Source organism: Megalopta genalis, unplaced genomic scaffold, assembly GCF_051020955.1.
Source record: "Megalopta genalis isolate 19385.01 unplaced genomic scaffold, iyMegGena1_principal scaffold0095, whole genome shotgun sequence".
NCBI classification, from domain to species: Eukaryota; Metazoa; Arthropoda; class Insecta; order Hymenoptera; family Halictidae; genus Megalopta; species Megalopta genalis.
The window spans coordinates 255,751-278,432 of NW_027476164.1; the positions used below are offsets into that span (position 1 = coordinate 255,751).

At 37.1% G+C, this 22,682-nt stretch overlaps 1 long non-coding RNA gene across 2 annotated transcripts; it reads right to left on the bottom strand.

The window, feature by feature from the left end:
- Positions 1-62: 62 nt before the first annotated feature.
- On the bottom strand, positions 63-20,915 carry LOC143262197 (uncharacterized). Of its 2 annotated transcripts, none has more exons than XR_013036101.1 (3): positions 20,718-20,915; positions 18,856-19,010; positions 63-8,939 (listed from the first exon to the last, which is right to left on the bottom strand). It is a non-coding gene; the product is annotated as an uncharacterized LOC143262197 (long non-coding RNA). The 2 variants fall into 2 exon arrangements; XR_013036102.1 differs by having other exon boundaries at positions 63-10,280.
- Positions 20,916-22,682: the final 1,767 nt, after the last annotated feature.

Below are 22,682 nucleotides of genomic sequence, written 5' to 3' on the forward strand. Positions count from 1 at the left end.
GAGGTCGTTGATCGGCTCATCCTACACAATTACTACTATTCCTTCACACGAAATGGAATTCCTTTTGGAATATTATGTCTAAATTTATTTGCAAAGTCTTTATATCACATAAAAATATAAATAGACATTTATTTAAATGCTTATCGTAGATGCTATAAAGAAGCGCGCAGTCTTTACCTTACTTCCATCACATTTCATCCACTCTCAGTGGAAGATATTTACCAGCTTCTTGCGGTTTCCATTCAAGAATGAATATTTTGTGAATATTTTCAAGAAATGACATTGTCGAATGTATAGCCCTTCCTATTATTTTTTACTGTATTAATCCTTTGCGGACGAGTGTTGGCAAATAGCCGCCCAAGTTGCGGCTATTATACAGCTAGTATACGTCTATCTTTCTGAGTTATAAGATACATTTAAGTATAGCAATTTCTTTTGTATGGAGATTAGAGATCTTTCGCGGTAAAGTCTTATCTTTCGTTGAATGTAAATTCGCGATGTAGAACGATGGCTGAATCAGAACGAATTTCAGTCTCTCAGTAGCAATATCAGTCGAACCAGTAAGTCTTTTATATTATTTTATACTTTATAACATCCTATATACGATGCTAAAAAGATTCGGGAGAGAAAATGTTCCATAGTGATAATAACGGTGATGACGAATATTATCTTGAATCTGACAAGTTCGAAGATGACTGCAGTGATTCAGAAGTGGAAGCGAAATCGTTGGAACAAGGAATCGGATCAAACGTTACAATATTGCCAGTGATAGTGACACTGATTATGAACTAATTATTAACAACAATTATGAATGTTCCGACAATGAAAGTCTAAGCAAGCGCAGCTCACGAATACGAGGACTGCCCCGTATGCCACCTTCTCTGGTGGATGCTAGGATGGATGCTTCAATATTCAAGTGCGCAGTTCGAGAGTTGGATATTTCGGTCTCGAAAAGTCTAAGCTACGGTTACAGAAATGAACATTTTTTAATTATTTTTGAGATATTTGCAATATTTGACGAGTGTAGCTGTTGTAACAGTCGCGCTACTGCCAACGCAAGTGCTCCCTGTTGCTTGAGTTCCTGGTAAATAAATTTTCTGTTTTCATGGACAATGAACGATGTTTTCATTCGGCAATGTACCTTTTATCAATCACGGATTGCTTTTATTAAAGCACATTCCGATATATTATCCTTCTAGGTAATGCCGCATTTTCCATATTCCCCACTGGACGGCGAGGCATTCGAGATCCGTAGCCGAGTAATTCCTCTCCGCTTTTCTTAATGTGCGGCTGGCGTAAGCAATTTCTCGCCTTCGTCCCAATCCTTCATGAGGACGGCCCCCAAACCGTCGAGTCTTGCGTCGGTCTGCACCGTGAACAGCCGCTGCCAGAATGCCTCGAACGTGCTTTGCTGCTCTTCTCTCCAAACCCAGGGCTTCTTCTTCTTCAAGAGCTCCGTTAACAAAGTTGCGTACTGCGACACATCCGACATGAACTACCTATAGCAGGAAAGCAGACCGAGGAAATGTCGGTGCTCCTTCACATTCTTTGATGGTTGTAGATTAGCAATGGCCGCGACTTTTTCTAGGTCGATATGGAGACCACTATTGTCGACCAGAAGACTTCAAGCAGCATACGGCAGTGCTTCGAGAATGTCGCTGATACAACCACGTTGTCGTCGAGGTAGGCGAAAGCGTATGGCGTGAGATCGGGTGATATAACTTGATCTAATAATTGCTGGAACGTGGATCCGAACGGCAGGACTTTGAACTGTTCGTGACGCGTCTGCGATACCCCCTGACGCTAGGCCAACCGTCTCGCACGCGGTCGGTTTCGTGACGGAATATTTCGATCGCAGTGACTCCTGAAATTAGGCTACCCCCCCCCCTACGTACAGTCGATCTCGCGACAAATTCTTGCACTTCCAATAGTCCTTGACCGAGGCTACCCGTCTTACATGCGGTCTGTCTTGCAGCGAATTCTCGCATTCGCAATATCCCCCTTAACGAGGCTACCCATCTTACACGCGATCGATTTCGCGACGAATTCCCGCGTTCGAGCTCGCACCCGCGTAGTTCTATCGAATATTCTATGCAATATATATATATATATATATATTATAATAATATAATTATAAATTATATATTATAATATATAATATAAATATAATATATTTATTTATATATTATATTGTATGTCTTTATTCTATGCAATATATATATATATATATGTATATATACACTTAATCTACAAAACATAAATGTCTGGAATTACCAAGATATACGTAAAAGAGAGAGAGAGAGAGAGAGAGAGAGAGAGAGAGAGAGAGAGAGAGAGAAAACAGAAGTTGTGAACGAACAATGATAATTTAGGAGACTGCTTATCATTCTTGCTCACAATTACAAAGATAAGTCTATTTCCATCAAACTTTACTATTTCGACAAATAAATAATTGGGTAATTAACAGGTCACGTTACAGGAGAAGCTACGGATTAACAATGGCAACTGATAAGATTAACCACGATTCCTTCGCATTCCACTCAGATTTACTGAGAACGGTAATCTTAGCAACTAAATTAATGAATTGGAATGCAACGAATGTTAAATAAATCCGTAATGATGAACATATATAGTTAAAGAATCGATAAGAGATACTCTATAACTATTTTTGTATATATTTTGACTTAAACATTTTTCAAATATTAAAAAAAATATTTTTAAAGTCATGCGAATAAACTATGTGATATGAAATTGGAAAAGTAAAGTGTACTTTACGAAAAAGAACTGTCTCCAACGGGATTCAAACCCGAGCATAGCCGCTCCGAAATCGGACACCTTATCTACTACTACAACCGACGATGTCGTAAGCACCACAAACATTTTGATGTACTATATCACGTACATCATAATTTTTTCTTTCCCTTAAATCGCATTTTCTAGATTAAAAAATTGTTTCTTTCAATGTAATAACGTTTAAAATTACATAATCTATACTTGTGGTAAACAAGTTTTCATTCTTTTTTTTAACACTGGCACAGCCGGATGAAAAATCTGAGAAAAATTGAGCGCAATATAAAAAAGATGATATTTTTGTTTTCGAGAAGGCTTTAGTTTTCCGATATTTTTTTGGTTTTTCACTTTTGATAAACACAGCTTGCAACCGAAATGCCACATTTTTAAAAAATTTTAAGAAACCACTGAAAGAGACAAGTTACAGGGTTGAAATTTTGCACAGATAAGTTTTCTTGGTCAAGTATCGATCGGTGTAATAGTCACTAAAAAACCTCTAAGGACAATTTCGACCATTTTAAGCGGCTAGGCCCTTTTCTTTTTTCCACCTTTCCATATATATTATTTTATTAGCTTAAAGCAAACATTTAAAATAATTGAAAAAAATTTAGTTTTGCAACGTAATATAAAATTTTTCAGGTACTGCACTTGGCGTTTAATTTGGTGGAGCTGTAATACGAAAACAGAATAGTAGATATTATGAAACGGAAATAATAAACAAATTTTGTCAAAATCATATTGCAAAAAGATAGGGTTAAATATGTATGTACAGTGGCATGAATAATTATACACTCAAACTAACTTGATAATATAATTTAATTGATAATAATTTGCATATTTTTATATTAGAAATAATAGAAAATAGAAATATACAAATATGCAGTAAATTCTCCGTAATTGACACACAGCTTGGCAACAAAAGTGGAAAGTTTGGGAAGAGGAGGTACGATTAATCGAGCCTTGCTGTTCGTTTTTATCGTTGTTGACAATCGTTGCCCGTTTTTGTTTACAAGCTGAGGGACAATTGGAGAGAATTTACTGTACTCCCCTTTTTGACTTTTGTTTAAATATCAGTCAAAATATAAAAGTTAATTTTAGTTCATAATTATTCACCCGACGTATCCACTCTACGTATCATATGCACTGACTACATCGACGAAAGTGACCATCTGGACCTGGACGATCTGGGAGGCGACAACCGCCACGAGGACGATCGTTGCTTCGAAGGCGAATATCACCGGGACGGTAAACGTTGCGATTCCGACTGTGTGCTGATATCTGATATCTGAAACCAACTAGAAAAATTATGATGAAATAATGCGTTTAAAATATTGTCCAGAACTCACATAATAATAAATAAAACAACGGTAAAAATGTGCCGCATGAAAAAAGAATTCAAAGAAACGAGGAATGTGCGAGAATAAATAATAAAATAAATAACCCGAAAATATTGGAAATTTCAGTCGAGAAGAGGTCGTTCGACTCGGGTCGGGTTCCCGAAAATTTTGAGATTCCCAAATTAATCGGATTTTCCGAACATTTCGAGATTTCTGAAAAAATAAGGATTTACGAAAAAATCAAGATTCCCGAAAAGTTCGAGAACCCGGCTACCGTTTCTCTAATTTCTGTGCATAACTCGTTACATATTTGTACACTGTCCCTACGCCATATATTCCGCATTATATAATTTTATAATAATAGACTGAAGATTTCTGACCATTTACATGCGTTTTAATGAATGCATTCATGGTTTCAGATTTTTTATTCTATACATGTTTTCGGTAAATTATGTTATTTTACTTCTTACTTATTTTATTTATTATTATAAAATTATACAATTCGGAATATATGGAATAGAAATAGTACATAAATATGTAATAAGTATGCACAGTAGTTTGAGAAATGTAGCCGGGATCTCGAACTTTTCAGAAATCACGATTTTTTCGAGAAATCTGAGTCCTTTGGAAATTTCGATATTTTCGGAAACCCCGATTCTTTGGAGAATCCCTACTTTTTCGGGAATCTCAATGTATTCGAGAATCTTGAAATTTCCGGGTACCCGTCCCGCACCCAGAAAAAATTTCGTGTTCCCGATCCGACCCGCGCGATATTGCGGTTTCTGATACATCCCTAATAGAAAGACACTTGAATTGCTACAAGATATCTTACAAGAGACAGGTGTAGTAAGGATAGAGGTATGTACTTACGATCCTATTTGTGGCACGATCAATTTCTTTCTGACGATGTGACGATTAGCTGCTTGCTGCCGAAGATCCAAAACGCCACGTTTCTTACCCATCGTCGCATTGATTTGACTTATACAGGGTGATCCGTTTAACTGAACTCGGCGGAATATTTAGCGAGGAATTGAAGTTATCAAAAACATGGTGTAGGAATATTATTATATGCATCTTATATGCATTTAATTTGTCATTTTACTACATGGAATATCACGTAATAGGTCATTGTTATTCGGCACAACAAACGCTGCTATATTATGTCTACTTCAATATCTCCTTCACCACTACAGCTGTAGGAATATTATTTATACCATCTAACATTCCCCACTATACCAAAAAACTTTTGTGAGAACATGATTTTGATAACTTTAATCCCTTGCGAAATATTTCACCGAGTTCAGTTAAACGGATCATCCTGTATGTATCTCACTTGCACCAAGGTCCGAATAACGCCTAATTGGCTCGCTTGATTTATAGAGCCATTTCACTCGAGGATGTGTGTGAATCGTGTGAACGTAAACAAGTATTCAGAATGCACCGATCGATATTTGCATGGAGCCTAATCTGATCGTTGGGGAGAATGATATGGCACAGACTTAGGATCCATGCTGACATTGCAGCTTATAGGCTTTTCTGTCTCAGTTTTGGAGAGCACTAAAACCCCCTTATTCATTTTTAAGGAAATTAATAATTATATTATTTATTAATAATTTATTAATTATGTCTATAGATAATTGAGTAATTATTTCTACTAATTGCATAATTAGTGATAGTACGCTATAACTACTATTACTATATACCAATAGTTTTATACATTTTGTCTTGCAGATGGGTATTTAGAACGTTAATTTTATAAGCTTTACAGTACTAGCATTGCAAAAAGAGCATCGCATGCAATGTTTGTACGAAATCTAAGTCTGTGATATTAAGTTGTTGCAAAAGTAATTTTGGTTTTTTTTGTAAGTTATCTTGAACAACCTAATTGATTCTATCTCGTAAAAATCGAGACTTTCCAACTTGTCAAATTATCGACTTGAAGCTTGTAGCTGAAAATACAACAGATATTACACAACCCATATCATATCTATAATTATAACAAAATATTATTTTATAAATATCAAAACCTCATTTGCGAAGAGTACAACTTGACATTGTTAATCGCATTTAAGTCGTTTATTTCACAGAAGGGATGAGGAAAAATAATTTTTGAAATAATAAATAGACAAATAGACTACAAATATTTTTATCTTCTCATGTAATATAGAATTTGGCAAGCAAAATTTTGTGGAATATTAGTTACTTACGTATATTACGTAATTAAATATATTTGAGGTGCTATTTCCATATGTATAACTACTATTACGAAAAAAATTTATTTGTCAAATTCTGTATTACATAAGAAGATAAAATTGTTTATAGTCTATTTACTAATTAAAAAATCTATTTTTCCCGTGCCCTGCTTCACAGCCGTTAGCTCAACGTAATTAACGATTTCGAATCTGCTATAGAATGATCGAGGTTTCTTTGGATTTATATGTGATTGGAAATCGAAAATTACATCGATTGTCCAAGTCCTACCACGGGGAGGTTGCTGTGACTGGAGACTCGAAAGGGAGTCAGAACGAAGCCAGAATACGATATGGCTGCCTTTCTTACAACAAGTTTCACTTACTAATTAACGTCTTAATAAATAACGCTAAATGATGTCCCTGGCTGATGAATACCTAACAAGATCATATCTTCAGTAACGTTAGTAACGCACGCTTCCAACGTTGCCGTTTCCATTTCGGTTACTAAGAATCTGAAACAGACTTAACACATTATCGTCAGAATTAATATTAACATCTTTCTAAAAATTTACTTTTACAAATTATGTTATATATCTGAAAGAAACTCCTTTAAAATCCAAAATATGTTTCTTACATACTTGTGATGTTGTAGTTTTGCGACCTAACTTTTTTGGAGGAAATGGTGGAAGAGACCGCCGTTTAAATGGACCTCGCCACCCTGTAGCCACCCTCGTAAATCTTGAGAGCACTCTCCGATGAAATTTTGAATTGATTATTGTTCATTTTGTTTATTTCTAATTGCGTACATCTAGTATAGCCAAGGTTGCAAGAGCAGGCCAAGTACCGAAGTAGCCCTTCCAATGGACTCTATTGGATGCTCTCGTCTCGGATGTCTATTTTTCGTAATGCTGGCTACTCCACGAATCCCGGGCACGGATAAAGAGAAGAGACTGCGGTCACACACGGGCCAGGTAACCCGAAGACGAGTAAGATGTCAAAAAACCCCGTTGACACGAGAGTTCGGAAGACCACGATCGTCAAGGACTCCACTATCGCCGTTCTGCTGTCGTCTCATCCTGGAAGAGCGCCCTACAATGAGTTCTACATACGTGGGTGTTATGAACGCGCCCTAAGAACAATTCGTCGTTCGGTTGCCATGACGATAGTAAAAATGGCCAGAAACCACTTTAGATTGATTGTAGATAGATTGTAGATTTAGATTGATTGATAGTAGACAAGGCTAATCAATGGTGATGAGTTGGGTGGAGTACGTAGGTGTGGCCCCTTGTATTGCCGAAACCCATACAATCTTCCGCGAATGGACAACACGTCTTTGTTTCCGATAAATTACGAGTGCGATCACGATTTACGTACCGGCCCTGATTCCAGCGAAACACAGTTTTCTTGCCGTACCATCAAGATCAGCGAATGGTCGCGAAACGGTAAATCACTCAGTGATTCTTTATTATTTCTCGCAAGGTGGCTCGGATAATCGTCGCGCTAGACGAGCGCCCGTCGCACGGGCGTTGAGACGCTTTTCGTTTCACGCTATTCGGTTCGTGTTAATTTTGGGTATAATTTTGGATTTGGACGTTTTTCTCAGGCTTGGGAAGATGAAAGAGTGTAACTTATCATTAACAATAGGTAACGTTGTATCTGTGTGTCAGGTAACATACATTCGTAATTGCGACGAACATCTGCGCTTTGCGATGTCGTGTCTTTTCGACACTAATTGTAACGTACCGAGTTACTGTAACATCGCAATTATTTCTCGTATTGACAACCTTATGCTGCGAACGCAGAACCGTCGCGAGGATGGTATAAAGAGCGCAGGCTCTCGGGTACGGCCTCGTGGCAGACTAATTTGTAATAATTGACAGGGATTAAACAATCTTGAACCCCATTCCCGAGAATTTATTTCGTTTTACGAGATCCGCTCTGCTGTGAGGGTGTTCTTTCGTTATTCCCGTGTTCTAAAATTGGATTCTTGTCGCGTCTGCTCCATCTAGCGAGACCAGCGAAAATTCAAGCTTGTTTGGAAAATCGTTGCGTTTCGTGTGGCACCCTTCCGATGCCTGGCGTCCGAACAAATCTCGTTGTATCCAATGTTGAATTCTCGAACACGTTCATACGGTCATGCGTGGCCTGACCTAAAAGCCTTAACACGTTCCGTGCCACGTGTACCATCGATGGTACACGCTTGCATGTTTACTTAGTGAACTGAACAAATTGTTTACAAGAAATTTAGAACCGAAGAATCAATTTCCACCGCAAGAATGGGCGTTGATAAGTTTTTGTTACGTTGTTATGTGTACGAGAATTAATAATATTGCACATAATACATCAAGTTTTAGTAAAATATCAAAGTGTGAAGATTCGAGTAAAAAAAGCTCGGCACGGAACGTGTTAAAATCCCGGAGTCGCTTCTGTCTGTTATACAACCTGCAGAAAGGGGATGGCGTCACAACCTGTTATAAAAAGGTTGTTGGTTTTGAAAGTATTAAATATTCATTAAGAAGTGGATTCTTTCAAACCCCACGCTGGTTGTCATCTGCTAGGTATGTAAGTAAAGTTCAACCTTTGACCCGTAGACATTGAATTGGACAGCTTAGATTGACACCTGAAAGAAAAATAAGCTTTAAGAATTGCTCACGTTTTTCCGATAGCTTCTAGAGCGAGAAAAGAATCTTGAAAAATAGGGTTCGCACTCCGAGCGACGCGAAGTCGCAGTCGATCGCAGTCGTCGTCGATTTCTTTGTGTAATCGTATAGATGTAAAAATAGTTACAATAAAATCACGAAACAAGGTCCGCGGTTTCTTCACCACGACCATCCCTTCACGCCTCCTATGTTCAGGATTCTCAACACAACACTATTTTAAGAAATAAACATTGGTGTCTAAAAGCAAACGCGAGCAGTGCATTCTTTATCGCGATTTATTTATTTATTTCACTGAAAATGAAAAATTCTCCTACACTTTCATTTTTGTCTACGCGACACTAAATGGGAACGCGATTCTAAATGCAAACGCGAGAGACCATTGAATTTACAGTGCATCATCTTCTCTGTATACTTTTATAATGAATAAGGAAACACGGACTTATTTTTCGTGACGCTAAGACAACTGCGGAAAAGAATTCTCGCAACGCCAATTTTGTCCCCAGTCCCTTGGAATCTACCCCGAATTCCCACACTACGCATCATCTACCCGCCTGTATATCGTAACACCAGGACGGATGCGCCTCTTCGTCCAGGACGGTGGTTCCGTCTCACCGAATTAAAATTCTACGAGTCGGTCGCCCTGGATACAGAGCAAGATTTAGTAACGTTGTCTTTCTTACACATGTTTCACGATCTTATGCTGCGAGGTTCGATACCTCCGGCTATCTCGTTTAGAAGATCGCGTTTACAAACGCTACGCCAACTCAACCGTTGTTACTTCGTCTCGCGACTTTAAGGAAAAATCGCGAATGCCACACTGCGGAAGATTGCAGATGCAGCTGGCGAACGAAGCTACTACAATGCGATTATTCTCGAAATGCTAATTTTGAAATCGATTCAAGGACAAGCCGAGATAGTACATTTCAAAACGTGAAAATCGCGTTGTGGTCATCCGCGCTATTTGTTGGGACCTTGTTCGTGGTTGCAGCTGCAGCACGGGCGTCTGAATTGAAAAAGATTACTATAATTTTCAGAAGCAACGAGCCTGTTGACTTCGAAAAATCCAAGAAAACTGAAAAGTCGAAACGTGATTAGTTCGCAACGCTATATTCGAAACTATTGTTTGCTCAATAATTTAAAGAAAAATCCCAATTATTCACAACGATGACTTCGATTTCTGTTCAAAATTAACAAGCAACGCGTAGTCACTTCACAACGCTATGATAAATCGGGGATGTGCCCATTCGAGCTGTTGTTAGGGCGGCGAGGCCTGTCCTTTTTTCCAACTGCAGCATAGGCACCTGGAAAGTCGAAAAGCAAACTATTGTAACGTGATTTTGTCAACGCAACGCTATTCCAGTTAACAGAGGTCCAAAAGACTGTTTTCCGAAAGGAAGTGGACTTTCGAAATCTCGAAAATTAATCAACTGAACTAAATTCAACGAGATCGTATTTATTTCGCAACGCTATTTTTAAAGCTGCTGTGCACAACAATCAGAATGAAATCGCGATTATTTAATTTGCAACGCTACACACTCTACAGAATCAATTTCAAAACCAATAGAAATCGCGACTGTTTTAGTTGCAACGACCATTTTCGTTTCTGTTCAAAATTAAATAAAGCAACGCGTAATCCACACAACTACTATTTCTACAAACGAGTACAGTGACAAAGTAGTAACGACAATAAATTAGCCTGTCTCGACAGTTTGTCGGAGAAGTCTTTTCGACATTTATAGCCTTTTCTTTTTTTCGGCAATTCGCCTACTGAACCGAGACAAAGCAACAAAATCTTGGAAAAAGTCGATAATCCTGCTGGTGCAATGGAGCCGATATCGTTTCGTTTCGAAAGTCCAAAATTGCCGTGCATTCACGTTCGCGATCGCTGATGTTAATCGATTTCGTGCCGTTATCGAACGTTCTACACCGTTCGAATTGACTTCAAATTAACTAGTAATACTAGTCATTCTAGAAGGAGTACCTTTTCGGTAGAGTTGAACTTCTCGAGATTTTTGCAAGCTTTTATTAAACCGTTCCAACTAACAAGAATAGAAAATGAACATTCTCTGTTGAATATGTTCAATCTCAAAGACCGATGCAAAATCCACTCTGCCTAACATACACGCGCGCGGGCTAAGATTTTTCAAATTCATTGAAAAATGAGTATGTTTAATAATAATTTCATAATAATAACTTCATAATAATGATTTCAAAATATGTTAAAATATGTTCAGTAATTTCGTAACAATAATTTCTTAATATTAATTTCAAAATTTGTTCACATATGTTTAATAATAATTTTGTGGGCCGTGAGAATGATGGAGGAGAGAAGGAAAAGAAAGGGAAGTGTTTTGCCCTGGTCCCGCTATATGACTCATCAGTAAGACTTTCTTAGACGCGGGGATATCGCAAGAACGGTTAAGGACGGTATACAGGGTGTTCCAAAAATGTCTCGTAATCCGGAAATGAGAAGTTCCTGAGCTCATTTGAAATAACTTTTTTCTTGGCGAAAATGCAATCCGCGGCTTCGTTTACGAGTTATTAACGAAAAACAGTGACCCATGAGAGGCGACCTCGTCTGGCGCGAGGCTACCCAGCCAGTATACTCATCATTGCTTGATTCTCACGACACATATCTATACATAGATGCTCACTCGCTCTACCCACTTTTCCCGCCAGGGACGCCCATGTTGTCCATGTTGCAACTCCTATATTGTCCATGTTGCAACCTCCATGTTGTCAATTGTTCGGCAGCAGTCAGATAGTATAATCAAACGTGAATGTTCTTTCGATTGAATGATATTACCTTAATCTTCTGGACCTTCTACTTCATTCAGATTTTTTGCACCTCCTGTTTTTTTTTGCACGATCCTGTTTAAAAAATCTGTAATTTTGGTTTCTTTGCTGATTCTTACAAGGTAATTGTACATTTCATAGTATGAAGATAGACAATTTTGAATTTTCGGCTTCTTTCAATAATAATTGCATTTTTATGTAAAAAGAAAGATATTTTAACCATTATTTTAAGATAATTTAGTTTTTAGCTATGTTAAACAGAAAATATGTTATACAGTACTGTAGAAGTACAGTTTCGTATGAAGGTTTTCGTTTCGTACAAATGTTTCAAACCTGACGAATTCAATTTCAAACTTGTCACGTAACACGTGTCAATATCTCTCATGGTTCAAAAATTATATAAAAACGTCACTGTATTCTTCAATCTGCACAGCTAAAAAAATGCAATTCCCATAAATGATTAGAAAAATATCTTCTTGCACGTTTGTGACCTTTCCGATGATTACAAAAAGATTGCACGAATTTATATTTTAGATACATATCAAATTCACATTTAGAAAGTAAATATAAATAAAATATAATAAGTAAATATATTCGTAAAATTATATTAACACAATATTATCACCAAAAATATCAATCGAAATTACTTAAAAATTATTCCATAACAAGTGCAAAAAATATTTGCTTATTTATTATTAAGAATAATTATTTTTTAAATACTTTTAGTCAAAATTACATTGTAATATCTCCAATCGCGTTCAAAAGTAATAAAAAAATGTCTATGAATTTCTCGGTGCGGAGAATATTTCTAATTGTATGTACTTGAATTGAGTTTCTTTTTTATTCTTAATAGTAAAAGCTGGTGGCTCCATCTCGTATTTATCAAACAGCTACACATCTCTAGCTTATTATCTGGTATTCCATTTCTGTAATGAAATCTATAGAGCAAATACCGACCTGCAGAACTCGTAAAGTCACGTGATTACCTTACCCTAGCATCTTAATTATGATTGTCGCGGTTACCTCTTGCGTTTGCTAGTAGATGGCCTTACTAATGAGTTCTCTAGCTAGACCAGGACGAAACGCTCCCTTCCTTTTCCCTCGTTACCTATCATTTGCAGCGTCGCTAAATGATCATTAGGAATGGACTTTACTTCACTTTTTAAAAAAAGATTTTTAAAATAACATTTTATAGTTAAAACTTTCTTGATCACTTTTTGAAAGAAATATTAGATATTAGTTTAATGCAATCGAAGGAGCTTTATGATAACATATAAACGATCCCATATAAAAAATAATATAACATGCATGCGGAGGGTTACAATGGAATTGATTGAATAAAAAATTCTACGCAGGAAACGACTTTTTCGAATTGTGGGGGACACCGATGGACTTATTGACTTATTGAAATTACAGATTCTGTCAATCATTTCACTGTAAATTCATTAATAAAGGGGTGAATGACGATATAAAAACGATGACAAATCGATCGTGCAACAGTCACGACCCTACCGTCGTGTTAGGATGATATTCGTTAACGGTCTCGAAACCACATTCGAGAAAAGATTATTTCTGCTGAAATAAACTATCTGAGACTTCAGATTGCCTGGAAGGTATTCTTCTATCTCCTGATACTGGTGGGTTCGTACGTGCGTGCGTGAGTGAGTAATCGTTCTTATTAGTATTTGAGTTCTTTATATATTTTTCTTTATACAATGGACCATAAAAGTTTTCTCTCACCTTTTAAAACGCAATAACTTTTTTAGAACTAAACTAAATGTCTTGCATTTCTTTTTAGATGGCAGAGGGACTAGTCTATTAGACGATGGCTAAAAAGCTTTTCTTTAATTTTGCCATTACTTGGAATGGAAAGAAAAAGTTAAAAACCCTCGTTTTTTAACTTTTTTATCTGAGGCTACAACGATAATTTAAAAAATGCCTTCTGCAGATCTCGGTAACTTACAAGCGTGCTGAAAATTTGATCGAAATCGATTAAACCAGAGCTCTTTGTTGTTGTAGGATTAATTGAGATATTGTTAACAGTAGGTCTGCGGAACCTACCAAATCAACGGGTTATTAATTTTTTAATTTAAGATTATTCAGATCGTAAGAAGTTATATTTGTGAGTTATGCCACGGTTAAATTACTTATTATTTTGGGTTCGGAGAATTAGTAAATATTCTTACAACATTCTGAAATAAGAATGTATAGCGTTTTTCTCAAAATTATCACTGTCACATAGTAAAAAAAATTTGGAGGTTCACGCTCCGTGACTTGTTCATTGATTCGAACGTAGCAGGGAGCCCCCTTCTTCTTTCGGACTCCACGGTCGAAGCACGTTGCACTGGATCGATCGACCATCTTGTAATTCGTGCGCTCGCCTCGTATTGGTCACTGTTTTTCGTTAATAACTTGTAAACAAAACTGCGGATTGCATTTTCGCTAAGGAAAAAGTTACTTCCAATGACCTCAGGTATCCCCTATTTTGGGCTGTTAAAGAAATTCTGGAACACTCTGTATAGTAGTATGTACTGAAAGTGTATTTAATTCCGCATATGTGTTGTGCTTTTGTGTGCAGAATCATTTCTCTTTCGGTTTTATTTTGATTGTATCTATTAGAACCATCTATTTGGTTGGTTCTTTTCGGTTGTATTTTACTTCAAATTGGGTGTTGTTATAAGATTTTACTTTATTTTGCGTTTGTAACGACTGTTTGTGTCGCATTTATGAAATCTTACTGTGTTACTTCTGCTATTGGGAAACGAGAAGACGTTAATCTAACCGAATGCTGAACGACACAGGGGCAAGGAGAATCAGTCGGTCGCTCCACTTGTATCCTCCCACTTTTCAGATTCTGAGTCATTATTGGCTAAGTTACGCGATGGTAGTTTACTTTGATGAAACGGGCGACCGATTTCCCTTGTCCTTTGCGACGTTTAGTTTGTTGGTAGAGTTCCATCTTCTCGTTTCCTAATAGTACATTTATCTTCTTTTTTTTCTTTAATAGTTCCATTTCATTTTTAGCCACAATGTTATATCTTGTTCTGTTGTTTCTCTTTCGTAATAAAGAAGGTTACGTATTGTAGTTTTTAAATCTTACTTCATACATGATAATAAATCCGGGTTCTTGAAAATTGTAAATTCGTTAATTTAATCTAATGTTTGCGTTCCTAAATTCACTGGTTCCAAATTACATAAATTATCTTAAATCCATATGAAATGTCGTATTATAGAGGGAGTCTTTTCCTCACTTCCATTCCTAGAATTTCATAACAGTTGTCACTGCTTTTCTCACTCAAACATGATTTCAGCATTATGTTGTGCAGTCTGTCGATTTTTCTTCAACATTTGGTTGTCATAATCCAGTACAGTAAGTTATATTTACCTTGGATCTGTACACAATTATAATACACCGTGCACTCGCGTATTCAATGAAATAGTAATATAATATAAAGTAACTAACGTTATGGACAATATTTATAAAAGCTGTGAAATGGGACAAGGAACTGAAAAACACTCCGCGTCACAGTCCCTTCGACGCGACACCGCCGAAGACTCAAAATCAAAACAAACGTTCCACGTACTGCACAAATCTTTTGACGAAACCACACACACAATACGAATGATATTTGTTCTACACATGTTTCTTTTCATTACTATTCAGTGCCATAAAGGAATAGAAAATCGAGAATACTACAAACTTTCAGATAAAGAATATTAGAGGTGCTTTGTATTGGTACGTCCGCCTGGTGTCTAAAAGTATCCTCATTTCTTACTAGTATTATAATTTACTTTTCATTTTAGTAAAGTGTTTAGTATATATTATACATTGTGTTTTATTTAATTATTGTATATTATACATTACTGTATATTATATATTATTCTTTCGTTATTTATTTTATATTTGTACCCAATTAAGTTTATATCTTTTCAGTAAAAATTATGAGTATATTATTTTAAAGAAAAATCTCTTTTCTTCCAAAATACACTGTCCACGCGCAATGTGTACCCTTTCGGCCGGGGGTCTCGTTCAGGTGTGGCGCTACGGTGGATCGAACCGCCGCGCGAAAGGGTTACCTTGAATCTCATAATTCTCTACTTTTCATTTTTTAGTCTATCTAACTTACGTACATTATCTCGATTCTCTCTCTCTCTCTAGTTACTCTATTCTGCGTAGATTATCCCATCTATCGTTTGTCGAGTAGAGCTTTGCGGTCCTGCTCCTGTACGTGGTATTTGTAATTGCCCACTAACAAATTCATTGTCAAACTCTCTATCTGATTTATTTACCTGTCGATAAGTATCATCTGAATGTTCCTCACTATCTGTCACTAAATTTTCACTGATTATACACTCAATGTTTGCTACTTGATTCTGACTCGTTGAATTTAATTGATTTTTCTTCCAATATTATTCTCTTTTCAGGGTAAAAAATCCAGTATCCTCGTCTTTTTTTTGGAATAACCTACCATAATTCGTATTTTCCCTGGTAATTCCAATTTGTACCGCTTTTCTTCCGCGAAATGGTAATAGGCAATGTATCCGAATATACGTAGAGAGTTAACATTAGGCTTGATATCAAAGAATAATTCCTATGGGATTCTTACTTTGTGGCTAACGACGTGTCTTCCACATGCAGCTGCTTTCGCCCAAAAACTTATGGGTAAATGTTATGTCTCAAAATTATCGTATTTAAATAATTAGTGAAAATGCAATCTGCGGCTCTATTTACGAGTTCTTAACGAAAAACAGTGACCAATGCGAAACGAACGCGGAAACTGCGAGAGTGAGCTGCACGTGACTTTGGCAGAAGGGCGCGATGGATTCGGGCCGCGTTCAATAATGAACGAGTCACTGAGCGTGAAATTTCCGAATTTTTTTACTACGTAACAGTAATATTTTTAAGAAAAACGCTGTTCACTTTTATTTTAGAACGTCTAGAGAATATTTACTAATTTTTCGGAGCTGAAATAGTAAGTAGTTTAATCGCAACAGCCATTTTAATTATTAATTGAATCGATTACAGTAAAGATTAACAATAAGAAATCCCGTTGAACTCACGCAAAAGGTATTTTTGTTTCAATAATTCCATATCCAAAGAGAATTCAACGAACGCTTCGCAAAGCTAATTTAATAATAAATCGCGTCAAAGAACATGAGAGATATATTTATTTAAGAATTATGAAGAATATCATTAACAATTATCTTACCCATTTTGATGAGGATGCATTTGCTGCTTGGAAATGTCGGTCATAACTCACAATGCCACTGACCTCGCAGAATGATCCGTTGATCCCAGGTCGATGGCCTTGCCGAGGAAAAGATGCAGTCGGAGGGGCCTCAAGTAGGAACGACATGGTAAACACGGAGTTCACTTTCACAACATTGTCGCCAAACACTGAATTACAGCAGGCACACGGTGCTGTCTGCTTCCACCTCTTCGAGAATTGCTTCCTCTGCTTCTAACGTCCGTGCGGAACACGACCGCCCGGCATCGCTGTCGCTACAATTCAAAACTCCCTTGTGATGCAATCAAAGAGCGCAGGGTACCGTCGGTGACAGCGGGTCGACCGCAGTTTACGTCTCTGCATATCTTGTTTATTCAATATGGCGATTGGACGGCCGATGATGAACGACAAGGGCCCATGATCGGGGCCTGAATTTTTCCGCGGACGAGTCTCAGTGATCTTTCGTAATATCCACAAGTGTTTCGGATTATCAGTGATTAATTAAGTGATCAGTGTTTGGTGACAGTGCAGTGAAAAAGTGAACTTCGTAAATAACCATACTAGAGGTTCCTCTGACAGTATCCCTCAAATGTTGCGGTCATCGACCTGGGATCAGCTGTTCGTTGTACGAGGTCAGTGCGTAAGAATTAGCAAATGCCTCCTCAACTAAATGGGTGAGTTTCTTATTGATAATATTTTTCATATTTCTCTAATAAACAAATCCTTTACGTCCCTTAACGCTAATATTTATTATTAAATTAGCTTTGCGAATCATTGGTTGAATTCTGTTCGGACACGGAATTATTTAAATTAAAATATCATTTACGAACTTTGTTAATCTTCACTATACACCTCGCATAAAAATTTCACATGATACACATGAGGTGTTATGTACACCAGAAAATTAAAACGGCTGTCATGGTTAAACTACATATTATTTCGGGTCCGAAAAATTAATAAATATTCTTCAGACATTCTGAAATAAGGATGAACAGTGTTTTTCTTAAAATTATCACTGTCACATGGAAAAAAAAATATCAAGACTTTATGCTCCGTGACTTGTTCATTGATTCGAAAGCGGCACAGAATCCCCCTTCAGGTGTCAAATTCAGTGGTAGAAGCACGTGGCGCTCGATCTATCGAACACGTTATGGTTCGCGCCATCGCCTCTCATTGGTTAGTGTTTTTCGTTAATAACTCGTAAACAAAGCTGCAGGTTGTATTTTCGCAAAGGAAAAAGTTACTTCAAATGACCTCAGCTGTTCCTCATTTTCGGCTGTTAAAATAATTGTGGAACACCCTGTATAGCACGTTGGGAAAACCCAATCACGCACGCATACAAACTGAACATCTTACCTCCACTGGACTCCACACACCAGAACCCATCAAATTTAATTTCAAATACCCAATTTCAATACCCTAGCTACAGACTACACCTCAATCATTCCAATGCGAAAGCGACTTTAATGTACTCATGTTTTTCGTACACATTTTTTCGGACAAATTATTGTCTTTCTTAATCCGATGACTAATTCATATACTAAGTACAGAGACTTTTCGTACATTTTCGGAGACTTTCAATTACAGAAAACCGTCGCCCTTTTTCGAATCACTAGGACTGGTTATACAATAATTCCGAATTTCATTCCTCATTGGGCAGTATTCTAGAATCCATACCACACAGCGTGTGTACCAGATGGAATCTCTCTTAGACCGTTAATTGTTATCTCCTCCGCACTTAGATCCCGGGAAAGTGTTTCACATTTAACACTTGTTACATCCAAATTCATTTGGGTAATATGTTATACTATAGTCTTAGTATAATATAGTCTTAGTTATACTTTCAACTCACATCTTGTCGATTCCAATTGCTGATATCAACTCCACTACGGTACTCTTTTGCCACTCGAGCTGCACCAACTTGAAAAGTTACGATGCTAATTCCTCTTGTGAATCCCGATGGTGAAACAAACATCGGCTCGTCCACAAATAACAAACTCTTTCACTCTGTCAACCAAACGAATCCTCGGTCAGTCCTCACTTTAGTCCTCAACTCGTAACACATACTACTGTGATCAAAAAGTAAGGTGAAATTGTCATTAAAAACTCCCGAGCATTAGGAAAGCAGGTAATTTTTTTTCCTAGGTTGGTAGGACTGTATATAACATTTGCCAAGCGTCTGTTTGTCAAAAGGTTTAATTATCTCCGAGTTACACGTGTTTTTGTAAACAACCAAAAGTGAATTTTTCGATTTTTACAATGGGTGATTTTGTTGAGCTTGCATCAAAGAACTTGCATCAAATTTTGTTTGCGGAACGAATATTCTTGTGCGGACACGTTGAAAATGTTGCGGAAGGCCTTTGGTGATAAAACTATGGCACAAAAAAGTGATACAACGAGTTCAAAGCGGGCCGAGAACGCGTTGAAGACGAACCGCGCTCTGGACGACCATCAACGTCTACCGACGATGGCCACGTCCAAAAAAATCGAAGATTTGGTGCTTGAAAATCGTCGATTGACGATGAGAAAACTCGCTGATAGTGTTGGAATATCATTTGGCTCAGCCCAAACCATTTTGAAGGATGTTTTGTGTTTCAAACACGTCAAGTCTCGATTGGTGCCAAAATCGCTCAATCGAGACTTGGATTTACGCATACGACCCTGAAACCACCGACCAATCCAGCGAATATCGTGCAAAAGGTGAAGCAAGACCGAAAAGACCACGGCGAAATCGATCGAAAATCAAGGTCATGTTGACAGTTTTCTTTGATTATCGTGGTGTGGTGCACTATGAATTCCTTCCGCCGGGCCAAACTGTCAACAAAGAATATTATTTGAGCGGTATGCGTCGTTTACGTGAAGCTATTCGTCCGAAACGGCCGGAATTATGGACGAACAACTCTTGGTTCCTTCATCAGAATAATGCACCATGTCATGCTGCATTGGTTCTTCGCGACTTTTTTGCCAAAAACTCGACTCATATCGTTCCGCAACCACCGTATTCGCCTGATTTGGCTCCGTGCGACTTCTGGCTGTTCAGCAAACTCAAAAGGCCAATGCGGGGACGCCGTTTTGACACGATTGAGGAGATAAAAACCGAATCGAAGAAGATCTTGAAGGCTATACTGGAAAAAGACTATTCCGACTGTTTCGGGAACTGGAAAAAGCGTCGGAAACAGTGCGTTTTATCGGACGGGGATTACTTTGAACGGGATGAAATTGATTTGGAAGAATAAATAAAGAATTTACATTTTATAAACAAATTCACCTTACTTTTTGATCACAGTAGTATATCAAGAATCATGGAAATCCTTTGACGATGTCATTAGAAAACCAGCAGTCACTGGAAGATCAATATCTTTACGACTCTGAAGTACTGTACACTTCGTTACATATCCCCAAATCACTGTTCTACGAAGTCGTTTTCAGTGTTGACTTTACAAATATTTGTTACTGTAAACTAAACATAATTGTCAGTGGTATTCACTCATTTGAGTCTTTGACCAGCCTAATTGAAGCATGTTCAAGTTTTGACATAACCTTGACACCTCATGAAATTGTTTTCATGAGAATTTAAGAAAAAAGGCAAACATAGAATATATTTAAAAAAAACATGACGTATTAAGTGCGAAAAGATTAATAAACGAACAAACTGCGTTCTCGGGTCAAATATAACGATAGTATAATATACAAATATCTTAGGCGGTCAAATACCGTTAACATGGTGACTGCCACGGTCATTCTATTGAGAATATATTCTCCGGTCACGGGTGACCACCGTGGCATTAATTCAGAAGGTGACTAAGTAAGACGAAAGATAGCGACGTTGTCAGCAGACGTTCCCAGCCACGGAAAGTGGCTGGGAACTGACACACGTGCGTGGACTCTGAGAGAAATCGCAGGCAGGCTATAACTGACTTCAATTGCAAAGGAGGAACAAAATAGGAGGTTACACACTTCATTATCTGTATTTCCAATTGTGACCTCGAATGTATTAATCATATTTTAAACGATATCAAACGGAAATATGCAATTTACTTCTGCGGACTTTCGAACCGACAGAAGTTAATGACGGAAACCATGAATAAAATATAGTGCCGAGGTGTAGTTGGACGATACATTAGATTTTCCGTTCATACACATTTTGCATATTCTTGAACATGGACGCGTTCCAGAAAAATTATAGTACTTATTATACTGTGATGTGTATTACTGGACTCTTGCCCAGTGACTACTCTCTAAAAACGAACGTTCGCAGACTCGGTTTCTGTTTGGTTACTCTCTGCTGCATTGGAATGCAGGTAAGAAATACACGAATACCACTGCAATATTTTTTAAACCGAGAAACCTTCTCATTCTTGTCAAAGTATCAGCACGTTTCTCGAAGAGATGATTCACAGTGATAAAATGGAAAGCGATAATGTGACATACCTGAAGTTTTTATAACTTTCATGAAGTTATCCAATTAAATTTTTTTAGAGTTTTCGGATATTAAATCAGTGATATAACAATGTTTGTATTCACTATCCGTTAGAATCTGTCGCAATGATCTATTTTTATAGTATTCTTTATACCTTTTACGTAATGCCAAATACAGTCGGTAATTTGAAATTTGATCGAGTACGTCAGCCAGTTTTTAATATTAAATTGTACCGCACACGGTACGGTAAGTATACATAGGTTAATGAAGCTGTGTGATCTCAATTTATTTATTCGTTGTCTACGCAACGCCTCAGCTAGAGGAGACTACGAAATTACATCTTCTAATGGTAATATAATGGTAATGATAATAACAAATATTTTTATATGATATATAATTATATTGGGACATCATATAACCTTGAATTCTAATATTTATATATGGATAAATGTACAACCCACAACAAAAAAGAGTTATATTATGTTAAAGTATAGTATCTAGATTGTATATACAAAGAATGGATACATTTTTCCATTTAGTTGAGAAGTAATACGAGATAAATTCAAATAATGCGCACTTCTATGCCAAAAAATTATTGGGACAGTAGACCCGTAACGTTATTTACGTGTTGATGTCGTGTTAATTTTAATCAGTGTTCGCAGGAAACTAGGCTACGCAAGGAGAGGAGTGGTCACACATATGTGGGGTATCCTGCACAGTGGTGTGGCGAGTTTACTGCATGAATATTATATTTCTGAACTTTGTTCGCGACGTGATGTTGAGCCTCTTTCTGATCGTACTTCAGAATTATAATGCTCACTTGGTAAATGCACTACGACACATCGTGGACCACAGACAAGAATTAACTGTGCACGCTTCTTTTAGCATGATTTCAAGACAGGAGACCATGTTATATATGTCGTTTAATTCGTCTTGGTGTCGGATATTACATTATTCAGTGAAAAATATATAGTGATAAATAAATAATCGAAGCATCCTCAATTATTTATAAGATAATATAGTTTTTTAAGTTTTTATGTTGGAGTTTGTTGAAGACTCAATGCTAATTACTTTTTGTAGGAAACATTTCAAACATTGAATCTTTAGTGTTTCCGAATTTTCTTCAGAAAGATCAATTTGTTCGCGTATTTTAGTAAGGAAAATACTATTTAATTTAAAAAAATCAGAAAGATAATATGAGTCAATGATTTGACAGCGAGCTTTTCTGTCTGGATCTGTGTGTAGAAATTCCCCTCTCC